The sequence below is a fragment of the Chiloscyllium plagiosum genome, chromosome 23, assembly GCF_004010195.1.
Source record: "Chiloscyllium plagiosum isolate BGI_BamShark_2017 chromosome 23, ASM401019v2, whole genome shotgun sequence".
Taxonomy (NCBI): Eukaryota; Metazoa; Chordata; class Chondrichthyes; order Orectolobiformes; family Hemiscylliidae; genus Chiloscyllium; species Chiloscyllium plagiosum.
In genome coordinates this window covers 9,654,456-9,668,494 of record NC_057732.1, presented here as the reverse complement: position 1 = coordinate 9,668,494, position 14,039 = coordinate 9,654,456, and the positions used below count along the sequence as shown (strand labels likewise).

Sequence of the window (14,039 nt, the reverse complement as noted above, 5' to 3'; positions counted from 1 at the left end):
GGTATATTGGGTCCAAGTCGATGTGTTTGTTGATGGGGTTTGTGGATGAGTGCCTGCTATATAGGACAAACAGGAAGACAGCTAACAATCCGCATCCACGAACACCAACTAGCCACGCAACGACACGACCAGCTATCCCTAGTCGCCACACACGCAGACGACAAGCAACATGAATTTGGCTGGGACAACACTACCATTATAGGGCAAGCCAACAAAGAACAGCCAGGGAATTCCTAGAAGCATGGCACTCATCCACAAACTCCATCAACAAACACATCGACCTGGACCCAATATACCGGCCACTACAGCGGACAGCTGAAACTGACAACCGGAAGTGGCAGGGGCAGGCCACTATAAATGCCGGAGGAAACACCACAGAAGCGCTTCACAGGAGGCTCCCAAGCACTGAGGATGTCACCTAGACAGGGGACGAAACGTTTGCAACAAAAACTTCCAGCTCGGCGAACAGAACCACAGCAACGAGCACCCAAGCTACAAATCTTCTCACAAACTTTGAACATCATAATAGATTATGATCGTGGATTACAAACAATTAACATGTTTTTTTGAAAAAGGCAAACGGCTAAAACTTAACTATTTAAATTCAGTGGTTATCTGGCAAAGCCACATGTGAACCCATGCAATGTCACACCTGTGCAGTGTCAGGGAAACTTCAAACAGAATTAAAGGAAGTTATAATGGAGCTAACTACCCCTTAGCAGGAGGCCGTCACTTGTGTATAATGGCCCAAGCTGTGGACAATGTTTGTTTTCAGACTGCCATTTCTTTGCAGCCAGATTTTAGTTTGAAATTAGACTCCCTATAAATGAATGAAAGCCAGTTATTCACCTGAGCAGCAAGTCATTGATATAACTTTAGTTACGACACTAGCTGTGTTAAACTGTAGTTAGGACACATTTGGAGTATTGTGTGCATTTCTGGTTGCCACACTATAGGAAGGAAGTAGAGGCTTTGGAGCGGGTGCAGAAGAGGTTTACCAGGATGTAGTCTGGATCAGTGTATATAGCCTATAAAGAGATGTTGGATAAATTTGGATTGTTTTTGCTGGAGTGTCTGAGGCTGATACAAAATATATAAATTTGAGAGGATTGGATAGTCCTTTTACCCAGGGTGAAAATGTCAAATACTAGGGGGCATTGGTTTAAGGTAAGATGGGGAAGGTTTAAAAGGAGATATGAGGCAAGTTTCTATTACTCAGAGGGTGGTTGGTGCAGAGGATACACTGCTATGGAAGCTGATAGAAGCAGAAATGATAACAGCAGTTAAGCATTTAGACAGATACATGAACAGGCAGAGAATAGAGGGATATGGACCATATAGCAGATTGTATTAATTTAGAATGGCATTATGGTTGGCACAGACATAGTGGGCTGAAGGGCCTGTTCCTATGCTGTACCATCATAGAATACCTACAGTGTGGAAACAGGCCATTTGGCCCAATACATCCAGACTGACCCTCTGAAGAGCATCCCACCCAGACCGCTCCCCCTACCATATCCCTGTAACCCTGCAGTTCCCATGGCTGCTGCACCTAATCTATACATGGCTGAAGACTATGGGATAAATTAGCATAGCCAATCCACCTAACTTGCACATCTTTGGACTGTGGGAGGAAACCAGAGCAACCAGCAGACATGGGAGGACATGCAAGCTCCACACAGGCAGTTGCCCAAGAGTGGAATCGAACCCGCGTCCCTAGTACTGTGGCGCAGCACTGGGCTCCTCAAACAGCAGCCGGACTGTTCTATGTACTTTCAGGCATAAACAGGAAAGGGGATTGAAACCCAGCTGCAACCCCTGATTTTGAACTGTTAGCTGATGAACAAATGAGGTGTGAAAGTCAGGTTGAAGACCACCACCACTAGACAAACCATGGCTACGAGGAAAGTAGTGACACACTCTTACTGAGTACTGAGCTCAAACAAAACAGAGGTCACTGTGGAGAAGGAAACAAAGCAAAAGTCTGTCAGCTACCAACGTCTGCATTACTCACTATCCAACCTAATAGCAGTAAAGTTCCACTATGTACTCTTCACATAATCTAATAGTTGATTCATCCAACTTTTTATTCTATTCATTTTTCTAATGTGCAAGTGTCATCTTTTATTATCTTTTCTCAGCTAGCTAACAAACGCATCTTTTTTTAACTAGGATATGGGGGTGTCAGTGTTGGACTGGGGTGGGCAAAGTTAAAAATCCTACAACACCAGGTTATTGTCCAACAGGTTTATTTGAAGTACAAGCTTTTGGAACGCTGCTCCTTCAGGGAGCTATAGTGGGACAGGATCATAAGACACAGAATTTATAGTAGAAGATCAAAATGTCAGACAACTGATGCAACATACTCATAGACAGGAAACCTTAGCCCAACAAGTCCACACCAACCCCTCCGAAGAGTAAACCACACCCCTCCCCTGTTATCCTACATTTATGCCTGACTAATGCACCTAACCTACACGTTGCTGAACAGTATGGGCAATTTGGCCTGGCCAATTCATCTAAACTGCACATTTTTGGATTAGATTAGATTAGATTCCCTACAGTGTAGAAACAGGCCCTTCAGCCTAACAAGTCCACACTGACCCTCCGAAGAGCAACCCACCCAGACCCATTCCCCTACATTCACCCCTGACTAATACACCTAATACTATAGGCAATTTAGCATAGCCAATTCACCTAACTTGCACATCTTTGGACTATGGGAGGAAACCAGAGCACCCGGAGGAAACCTGCGCAGACATGGGGAGAATGTGCAAATTCCACACAGACAGTCGCCCGAGGTGGGCCCTGGTGCTGAGAGGCAGCAGTGCTAACCACTGAGTACTGTGCCACCCCTAGAACAAGCCTAGATTGCTATTAAGTCTTTATTCACTTAGAATGGGGATGCAGGTTTCAATTGATTGATATGTAACTCCCAAACTTCTTTCAAGTCGCAGTTATTAGTATATTTTAAAGTCACAGCTCAGAAAATGCATTAAAGGTGTGCGGTTAGACTCTATATTCCAGCCTTGAGTCAGACTGGTTCTGTTTCCAAAGTAGGAATTTTTAGAATGTCACATGGACTGACTACAGATTGTGTGCTTTTTGAACAAAATAGACTATCTGCAAATACAAATCTACTAATGCAAATTCATCCCATAGATTTAAATGTTTTTGTATGCATGTGTGAGAGAGTGTGTATGTATATGTGTGCTTGATAGTGTGTTCACGAATGTGAACCTGAGAGGGTGTGTGTGTAGTATGGTGGGGTTACCTGTAGTGCTACATGAACCCAACAATCTGGTTGAGGCCATCCTCATGGTACCGAACTTGGCTATCAGCCTATGCTCGGTGACTGCATTGTTGCATATCACAGTCCGCCTTGAAGGGTGGTCACCAAAGGTCCGAGGCCGAATGGCCTTAATCGCTTCAGTTGGGTGACCGTCCTGCAAGGCAGATTTCAGAATACACAACAATGCAGAATTGCCGAACCACAGCTGATAGTTTGATACCTAAGAGGACAGCCTCACCCGGGATCTTGGGTTCATGTCACACTACAGGTGACTCCAGTACACTGTATTTTCTCTCTGTCTCTCTCTCTCACTCACTCACTCCTATACATACGCTTTCAGGCACACAATCAAGTGCACACCCTCTCAGGCATATATTCCATCACACTCGCACATGCATACTTCTCCTCTCCCACATGTGGGCACACACTTTCCCACGCACACACAAGTCTATGGGGTGAATTTGCATCTGCAGATAGTCTATTTTATTCAAAAGCACACGATGTGTAGGCAGTCAGTCCATGTGACGTTTTATAAATTCCTACTTTGGAAATAGAACCAGTCTGACTCAAGGTTGGGATGCAGACAGACTCTAACCTCACACCTTTAATGCACTCTGAGCTGAGATGTCACTTTAAAAACAAAATACTGCTAAACCCTTAAGTTGTCTTGAGACTGTGACTTGAAAGTAGTTCTCTGCGTTAAATATTAATTGATCGAAACCTGCATCCCCATTCTAAGTAGTTAAAGACTTAACAGCAACTTAGGTTTGTATGACAAGTTGTATGACACTTTGATTTTTGTGTCCTATAATCCTGCCCCACTAGCTACCTGATGAAGGAGTAGCACTCTGAAAGCTTGTACTTCCAAAATAAAGCTGGTGGGCTATCACCTGGTGTTGTGTAATTTTTAACTTTCTTTAACTGAAGAAACCATGATTAATTTGACTCATGTTAAACTGTAAATATATTTGCATAAGGAAAAGGCATCCACAAGTGATGGGACCTTTTAAAAATAAACTAGTTGTGACCAATAAGGAGAGGGATTGAATTAAGAGGGAGAGCCAGTTAATTGTTTTTCATTTGGAAATATAGATGTTCAGGCAGTATCCTACTCACATTGTTGGGGGGGGGGGGGCTTGGGAAAAAGCAGCCTGCTTGATGAGGAATCAGCCTAACACTAACATTCACTTTCTCCATCACCAACACAGTGGCAGCATCAACACGATACACTTCCAAAGCTGTGACTTCTCCCATCTAGATGGATAGGAACATGAAAAACTATGCATAAGGCTTGGTGATCTCTATCACCTAAAAGGACAAGTGTAACAGATGCATGGGAGCAGCAAGCTTCTTCCTAAAAGCTGCGCATTCTCTTTCTTGCAAGTATATTACTACACACTCATTGTCACTGGGTAAAAACCCTGGAATATCCGGACATCATTAAACCTGTACTTTCGCCCCAATCACTGCAATGGTTCAACAAGGCAAATAACCACAATATCTTCAATGGCAATTATAATTAGTTAATAAATGCTGGCCAAGCTCGGGGTGTGTGGATTCCATTAATTAATTAAAAATATTGTTGGAAAAAGTTATGATTGGGGTCATAAGCTAAACTAAATTAGTCTTAATAGCACTGCATTTGCAACATAGTGAAATTAACATGTTCAATGACCCTCAAAATTGCCCAATTGTTCCTAACCAAACTTTGCAAATAACAGATCTTAGACACCAGGTTTATTACAATCAAAAATTAACAATTTATTAATATTGTAACTTTAGCAGGACAAAGCTAAACAGCAAGATAAGCTAATAATATGTATGGCTTTAAACCTGCTGTTCTTTGATCTTATTTCCCACTGCGACGCAGACAGACATAGTTAAGACCATCAGACATAGGAGCAGAAATTAGGTCATTCAGCCCATCGAGTCTGCTCTGTCGTTCAATCATGGTTGATAAGTTTCTCAACCCCATTCTGTCAATTTGTCCCCGTGACCTTTGATCTCCTTGACAATCAAGAACCTACCTCTGTCTTAAAATATACTCAATGACCTGGCCTCCCAAGCCTTCTGTGGCAATGAATTCCACAGAATCACTTCACTCTGCCTGAAGAAGTTTCTCTTTATCTCCATTCTAAAAGGTCCTCCCTTTACCCTGAGGCTGTGCCCTTTGGTCCTCGTCTCTCCTGCTAATGGAAACATCTTCCCAATGTCCACTCTGTCCAGGCAGTTGAGTATTATGTAAGTTTCAATTAGATGCCCCTCTCATCCTTCTAAACTACGACTATAGACCCAGAGTCCTCAAAAGTTTCTCATGTTAAGCCTTTCATTCCTGGGATCGTTCTCGTGAGCCACCTTGTTTCCAGGTAGTGGAGTCAGGGAGGAGCACACAGGGAAACTGAAACCAAATGATTGGTTAGTAGGAAATCTGTCCAAGCTTTGAAAAAAAGCACTGAAAAACTAATTAATAAATAATAACTAACCAGGGATTAACTAATAAATTAATTAACTCAGTATAGATGGCCAGGTAGGTGATGTGTTGTAGCTGTATGGTGTGGGAGCTAGCTGATTCCATTTTGAACTGCAGTGACCACATCTGCAGCAAGTGTTGGTTACTGGAGGAACTTCAGCCCAGAATTGATGAGCTGGAATCCGAGTTTCAAACACTGCGGCAAATCCAGGAGGGGGGAAGAGTTACCTGGGTGCTCTGTTTCAGGAGGCAGTCAAACCTGGTAGATTAAGTCTACCAGGTCAGTGTTCCGGGTCATAGTTCCGTAGCCATGGAACAGCAGGGTGTGGCTGCATGTGAGGAGTCACACCCTCCATTCAGGAACAGAGGAGTTTCAGCACTTGGCCATGTCCAACAGGTACGAGGAACTTGCTCCCTGTGTGGATGAGGAACAGGATGAGCCAGCTGACCATGTCACTGTGGCACAGGAGGCCATTCAAGTGGTGGGAAGCAAAAAGATAAGTGGTGGTTGCAGGCAATTCCATGATTCGGGGAATAGATAGCATCCTTTGTACTCATTCAGAGTCCCGCATGCTATGTTGCCTGCCTGGTGCCAGGATGTGTGACATCTCTGCCCGACTTGAAAGGATATTGGAGAGGGAGGAGCAGGATCCAGTTGCTGTGATCCACATGGAGACAAACAGCATTGACAAGACGAGGAAGGTGGACTTGCTTAGGGATTATCAGGAACTAATGAACAGCTCTTCAAGGGCTGTAATCTCCAGATAACTGCTGGAGCCGGTGTAAATTAGCATAGGGACGCGAGAGCAGGGGAAGTATACACATGGCTAAAAGAGTGGGGCAGGAAAGGGGTTTATTCTCATGGAGCATGGGCATCAGTATTGGAACGGGAGGGATTGATACCGCTGGGACCAGTATTCAAATGAAAAGGGTAAATAGGGTGGTTAACAGGACTTTAAAGTAGAAAGTGGGAGGGAACAGAAGGGTAAAACTCTAAGGACTTAGCCAATAGGAAACAAAGCAGTAGGTTGACATCTGTGAGGATGGATTCATCTGCATGGGAAAGTATGAAAAAAATGAAAAGGAGAACTTGAGAGGTTATTAAAGTCTCTAGCACACAAAATAGGACGGAGTGTTTGGAAATATTTAGGAAATAAACTTCAAGCACAATGGATAAATGAATGACATTGAGAAGAGGGGCAGTCAATGCAGAACTGAAGGTGTTGTATTTGAATGCACACAGTATATTAAATAAGGTAAATGAACTTGTGGTACAGATCAAAATTTGCAGGTATGATGTAGTGGGCATCACGGAGATGTGGCTGCAAGGGGATCAGGACTGGAATCTAAATATCCAAGGATATACTTCCTATTAAAAAGACAGGCAGGTAGGCAGAGGGAGTGGGGTTGCCTTATTGGTATAAAATTAAATTAAATCAATAGCAAGAAACAAACTAGGGCCAGATGATGTAGAATCTGTGTGGATAGAATTGGGGAACCGCAAAGGTAAAATAAAACCATAGTGGGAGCTATGTACAGGCCTCCAAACAGTAGTCAGGAACAGAGGCAGAAGACACACCACGAGATAGAAAAGGTATGTAAGAAAGGCAAAGTTACAGTGACTATGGGGGATTTGAATATGCAGGTGGACTGGGAAAATCAGGTTGGCATTGGATCACAAGAAGAATTATTTGTGGAATGTCTATGAGATGGCTTTCTGGAGCAGCAGAAGTGGAGCCTACTAGGGAACAGGCAATACTGGATTTAGTGTTGTGCAATGAGGAAGACTTGATCAGCTTACAGTGCAGGAACTCTTAGGAGTCAATATAATAGAATTTACTCTGCAATTTGAGAAGAAAGTGGAATCAGATGTAATGGTATTACAGTTGAATGAAGGCATCTACAGAAGCATGTGGGAGGAGCTCACCAGAATTAACTTGGGGAGGAGCCTAGCAGGGAAGATAGTGGAAAGCAATGACAGGGGTTTCTAGGAGTAATTTGAGAGACACAACAAAAATTCATCCCTAGGAAAAAGGAGTATGCTAAAGGGAGGATGAGGCAACCATAACTGACAAGGGAAATGAGGGACAGAATGAAAGCAAAAGAGAAAACAAGTAATGTGGCAAAGGGCAGTGGGAAGCCAGAGGATGGGGAATTTAACAAAGGCTAAGAGAAGACAATGGAAACAAAAGTATGGAGGGAGAAGATTACATAGGAGGATGAACTAGCCAATAATATAAAAGAAGATTGCAAGAGTTTCTATAGATATATAAAGGACAAAAGAGACAAAAGTAGACATTGGACTGCTGGAAAATGATGCTGGAGAAGTAGCAATGGGGAACAAAGAAATGGTTGAGGAACTGAATATGTACTTTGCGTCAGTCTTTATGGTGGAAGACATGAGTAACATCCCAAAGGAATTGAGGGGAGGAGGCAGAGGTGAGTATGGTGGCCAATACCAAGGAGAAGATGCTAGGAAAACTGAAAGGTGTGAAGGTGGATAAATCACTTGGACCAGATGGACTACACCCCAGAATTCTGAATGAGAGAGCTGAAGAGATAGTGGGGGCGTTGGCCATGATCTTTCAGGAGTCACTGGAGTCACACAGGGTCCCAGACAACTGGAAAATTGCTAATGTAATGCTCCTACTTAAGGGAGTAAGGAAAAAAGATGAGAAATTACAGGCCAATTGGCCTGACCTCAGTCATTGGTCAGACTTTGGCAGGTTAGACAAAGGAAAGCTAATGGATCTAATTTACCTGGACTTTGTGAAGGCCTTTGACAAGGTGCTGCACAGGAGGCTGCTGACTAAGATAAGGGCCCATGGTGTTAGAGGCAAGGTGCTAGCATGGATAGAAGATCGGCTATCTGGCAAAAAGCAGAGAATGGGGATAAAAGGGTCTTTCTCAAGATGGCAGGAGTGAAAAGTAGTGTTCCGTGAGGCTCAGTGTTGGGGCCATAACTTTTCACTTTATACATTAATGATCTAGATGAAGGAACTGAGAGCATTTTGGTTAACTTTCCAGATGATACAAAGATAGGGTGGATGAACAGGTAGCATTGAGGAGGCAGGGAGCCTGCAGAAGGATTTAGACAATTTAGGAGAGTGGGCAAAGATGTGGCAGATGGAATACAACTGAAAAGTGTGAGGTCACACACTTTAGTAGGAAGAGTAGAGGCAAGGACTATTTTGAAAAAGGGGAGAAATTTCAGAAATCTGAAGTGTAAGCGATTTGGGAGTCCAAGTCCCTTAAGGTAATCTTGCAGGTTGAGTCAGTCGTTAGGAAGGCAAATACAATGTTGGCATTTATTTTGAGAGGAATAGAATATAAAAGCAGAGATGTTTTTCTAAGGCTTTTATAAAACTCTGGTTAGACCACATTTAGAGTATTGTGAGCAATTGTGGGCTCCATACCTCAGGCAATATGTACCGGCCCTGGAGAGGGTCCAGTCCAAAGGGGTAAATCAAAAAGGAAACAAGAAAATGGTAATTTACTAGTTAAATTAAACCATTTGAAATGTTTGGGTGCCTTACCTTCATGTAATCCTTGGAAAATGAATTGTTTACAGTCACGACTATTTATCTAATTTCAAAGTCACTGATGTATATAAATAGTTTGATGGACTTCCAGGAGTATTTACTTATTTCTTACACATTGGAATTCTTTTCTCAGAACATTCAACAATTCTTTAATTGGATAGAAACTAGGGAGTGTAAAGCATTGCAACCAATCCCACAGCTTCCAGAAATCACACTGCACCTGCCAAAACCAGTCAAAACTAGTTTACTCTCTCCTATTCTTTTTTTGAAATCAATATTCTCTGGTTGGCTGGTTAAAATTGGTCTTCCCTTTGATTAACTAACTCAATATCCAACCAGCTATTAGCCCTGGACATGACAACACACATTGTTGAATAGTCGACAGTGTTCCTTAGATTAGTGAGTAAGCTGCATTGATCTTCCAGGCCAATCACCAACAATAAGCAACTGCATTTAGATTTCTTCCCATTTTTCTGTACCAAACACCTGTTCAAATATCATCAACCCTAACCTCAGTCACTGTTCTGCCAAAAAAGTGAAAAATATTGAGGGCCCCTACACTATAAGATGTATGAAGATGAGTCATATATTTTGTTCAGCAATGCATACCTATATTTATACAGGAGACCAAGAAGTTGGTTCTACCTGATTTAATTGGACAACAAACTGCGTCCTATGTATTTAAACAGGATAAAGCAAGTTAGGTCTGTGGTGATGCTACTCCTTTAGTAAGGTTATGTTGTCTTTGGTTTTTTTCAAGAGAGGTCGTAAAAGCAGAGGTTCCGATATGTTTGGAAATATCTACTTGAAAAGGCTTTTAAGTCTTTTTTTGAAAAAAAAACATTTGTACAATGAGAGGGGAGTGGCCAATTCTTCCAGTTCAGGAATTTTTCTGGTTTGGTTTAGTTTGAGCAAGTAGTCTGTTCGAAGCTGTTGGTCAAAGAAGGCTGCTGGGGAGAAAAAGGTTCCCGAACTCAACAGATGTTTTCTGGCTGACTCTCTGTCTGCAATCTCTCTCTCTCCTGTAAGAGCCTGTGCCAAGGGATGTGTTTATGGGATGTTGCAGTAAATCAGAACAGCTCTTTGTTAAGTTGCGTTTTCATGTCGGTTGGATTTTCAAGTAGTTGTTCTTTTGCTCGTGTAAATAAATTCTGTTTTATTTAAAACTGAGTATTTTAACCAGCTGCGTCGCCCCTAGAATATTCACCTTACATCTGCTTAAAACAAATAGAAAAGTTAGGTTCTGGGCTATCTTCTTGGGTTGTTTTAAGGGGGTCTGGCCTGTACCATAACAGATCCTATACGATTACACAGGGCAATGAGAGTTGAATTCTATAGGAATTGCGGCCTTTCTGAATCTTGTCTGATTGTAATTGCCTCCTGTTGCTTCACAGTGGCACTCTAAGCCTGTGATAAAGTATGTCTGCAGGTCATGGAGAAAAGCTGTTTCAACAATAAAAATTATCCCAGGCACACTGCCTTGATTAATTAGATTCCATTGCTTTGTAAATGAACTAAAATCATTTCTACTCACTGTGTGTTAAATTTTTTGTTGTTGTTCAGGATGGGGAAACCTGAGGCAGAAACTTGCCTTGGTTTTTCATTGATTCAATAATGTTACCAACTCATCAACAAAGGTACTTATTTACTGTTATAGCAAAAGAACCTTGACAGCATTTTCAGGAGCTTCATTATGTAGTTAAAAGACTCTGGATTGACTTTTTCAGCTCTAGTATGAGGACTGAAAGCCTTATTCTGCTTTTTCTTTAATTTCCCGTCACGCACAGACTGATGCGCATCGCTTCTGACAGCCATAAATGTTTAATTGTTGCAAAAGCCACAGCACAGATGCTGTCTCTCTTTCTCTCTCCCGCTTTAGACCTAGACCCTGAGGAGAAACAGCTTCATCCTGGTAGGTCACTCACATCACAGGAAAAGAGCTACAAGCATCGACTATATAATGGAAAGACTGCAAGTCCTGTGAAAAACTATATTACCTTAAAACAGTCTGTAATTTGTTTTAATATTACCCGCATCAGTGAAAAAAGTTAAATTTTTCAGCTTCAAATGTTCCGCTGCCCTGTTAATTCAGTGAGGTATTTGTTCTAAAACTGAAATGGTGGAACCTTATCGAAGCTGAACAAGAAAAGCCATTTCATTCAGCAAAATTGTGATTCAGCTAACCTGTATCTATTTCAGTCTAAGACGGTCATTCATATTCAGAAAGATTGAAATGACTACTTGCTCAAGAGCTTCTATACCACATCCAGCACGCAATTTTAATACAGTTGAAAAGACAGGTTTCAGATTGACATTTCAAAGGTTGTGACCTTTTCATTCTAAATAATTAAGGACTTCTTGACAAAAGGGAGTGGCATCAGCAACAGTTTGCACTGTTAAACCACCATTACTCCATCTAAAACTTCTGTTTTTATGATGCCCTGTTTTCATTCATTCATTTGCTCTGCCAAACTTTGGTGATTAAATTGAGTGATTAACTTGCTGGACAGTTTAATAAATAACCATTACAACCATTTAAAACTGAATGAGAACAGCTGGAAGGGCAAACTTGAGAACCACTTAAACAAAAGATGCATTTTGTCAAAGATTTTGTCTTGAAATCTTCAGGACAATTCACAAGAATACCAATTCATGTGCAGAACCAACATGTAACTGAGCGAGAACAGAGCGCTGATTGATTGGCGACTGGATTCTGGTAGAAGTATTGTCATGGAGAATGCACCAGTTTATAATATTTAACAGTCAGCTGCCAGGCTGTGTTTAAATGTTGCAATGTAAATGTAGATTTTCCACTTGAATAGGGATTCTTGCAAATTTTCCTGAAGCTTACAAGCAAAACTTTCAGCAACATACAAGTTCTGTGATACCAAAAGACAGACAATGGATATAACTACTCAGTACTAAAGCAAAGGCTGAGGAAAACTCAATTGGCCAGGTAGCAACAAGGGTGAGAAATCACAATAAATTTCAGATTGGTGAGCCTTCATCAGAACATATTTTGTTCACTGCAATGAATTGGCTGAGATCTCTAAGAAACCATCAATCGAAGTAAACAGATTGGAGTGATGATTCTGACATTTACTTTTCTGGAAGTCATTTGCACTGGTCTGCATTGGAACATCCTGATCAGACTTGCTGTTTTGTACAGAATCTATGATAAAACTACTTGTGCACAGAACATGATTGAATAAACTAATGTAATGCTATCCTCTGTAGATTAGATTGTAAAAGAGTAGTTCCAGTTATGCAAATCCCTGGTTATACCATACCTGAAATATGGTGAACAGTTCTGAGCATCACACATTAGGAATAAAAGCCTTAGAGAGAGTGCAATGTAGATTTACTCGAATGGTATTTGAATTTTAAGAGTTTATTTAGAAGTGATCACATAAATTTGTATAACTCCACAAATTAGGGCTGTATTCATTAGAATTTAGAAGATTGAGGAATGATTTGATTGATGTTTGTAAGGTATTGAGATAGGTAGAAAGTATTTACATTGTTTAGGACTTGGAGACAGAGTCTAAAAGTAAAAGCCAGTCCTTTCAGCAAAATTCTTATCTGCAAATGACAATGTTAGATCAGCTGTTACTTTTAAAACTGATGCTTACAGATACTTGCTCTCTGAAGGTCCTCAGGGATATATATGAGGAAAGGTATTTCTATGGAGTAAGATTGCAACTCCGTAATGATCTCATGGAATAGCAAAACATGCTTGGCTGGCTAAATGTGCTGTTCTGAGCTTTTCCAAAAACAAAGGGTATCCTGATGAGGTTATGAATCATGTTGTTAAAGAATAAACTGTAATCAAGTATTAGAATTTATTTTGCAAAGATTAGTGTTAACAAGGTTGGATGTAGATTCAGAAAATCCGAAGATATGTTCTTTGAGTCATAATTCCTCATAACTCAACATAACTGAGAACAAGCTGTAAGACTGTCACATGACAAACTGTTCCATTCATGTCTTAAACTGAAGAGCAAGATTGAAAATATATCTAACCATCTCTGTTCTGTAATTGCATCATATCCTTCTGCTGGACTTACTTTTGTTTTTTGACATGACTAAGAAAGATATGCTACCAGTTTCCCAATTGTATTTGCGTTTGTCCCGTTGCTGGGTGTAAGCTTGGGTTTATATGATAGATCTCTCAACTTGTTAAGATACCCGTATTTGTAGTCTCTAGTAATGTCCTGCAGTAAACCGTGGCATGGTATGATGTTTGATGGGCCATCACATTGTTTGCTTTAGTTACATCTGCTTTAATCCGAAGAATTTGTACCACTGTATATTCTGTAAAATGCAGTCCATCCAATTGTTACGAAATCCATTCAACATTCCAATCAGTTGATGCTTCATAGAGTCGACATAACAGCACTGTTCACCTCCATCAACATCGACCTGGCAAAGGAAACACTTACCACACTTTTAGAAGAGACCATCACACACACCCCAACCACCATCGATCACATTACCAACAAAAACATCGTGAAGCTAGTGGACCTGTGCCTCACCACCCACTTCACCTTCAACAACATCATCTACAAACAAACCAACGGCACACCCATGGGATCTCCACTATCAGGATTCATAGCAGAAGCAGTAATGCAAAGACTAGAACAAACAGCCCTACCAACCATCAAACCAAAACTCTGGGTCCGCTACGTAGATGATACCTTTGTCATCACAAAACGAAACAAGGTAGAAGAGACAT

At 41.2% G+C, this 14,039-nt stretch overlaps 1 protein-coding gene across 2 annotated transcripts in view; it reads left to right on the top strand.

Moving 5' to 3' along the window:
- Positions 1–14,039, top strand: part of aebp2 (AE binding protein 2) — a 194,997-nt gene that overhangs the window by 94,091 nt on the left and 86,867 nt on the right. The gene's annotated exons all lie outside the window — the stretch shown is intronic.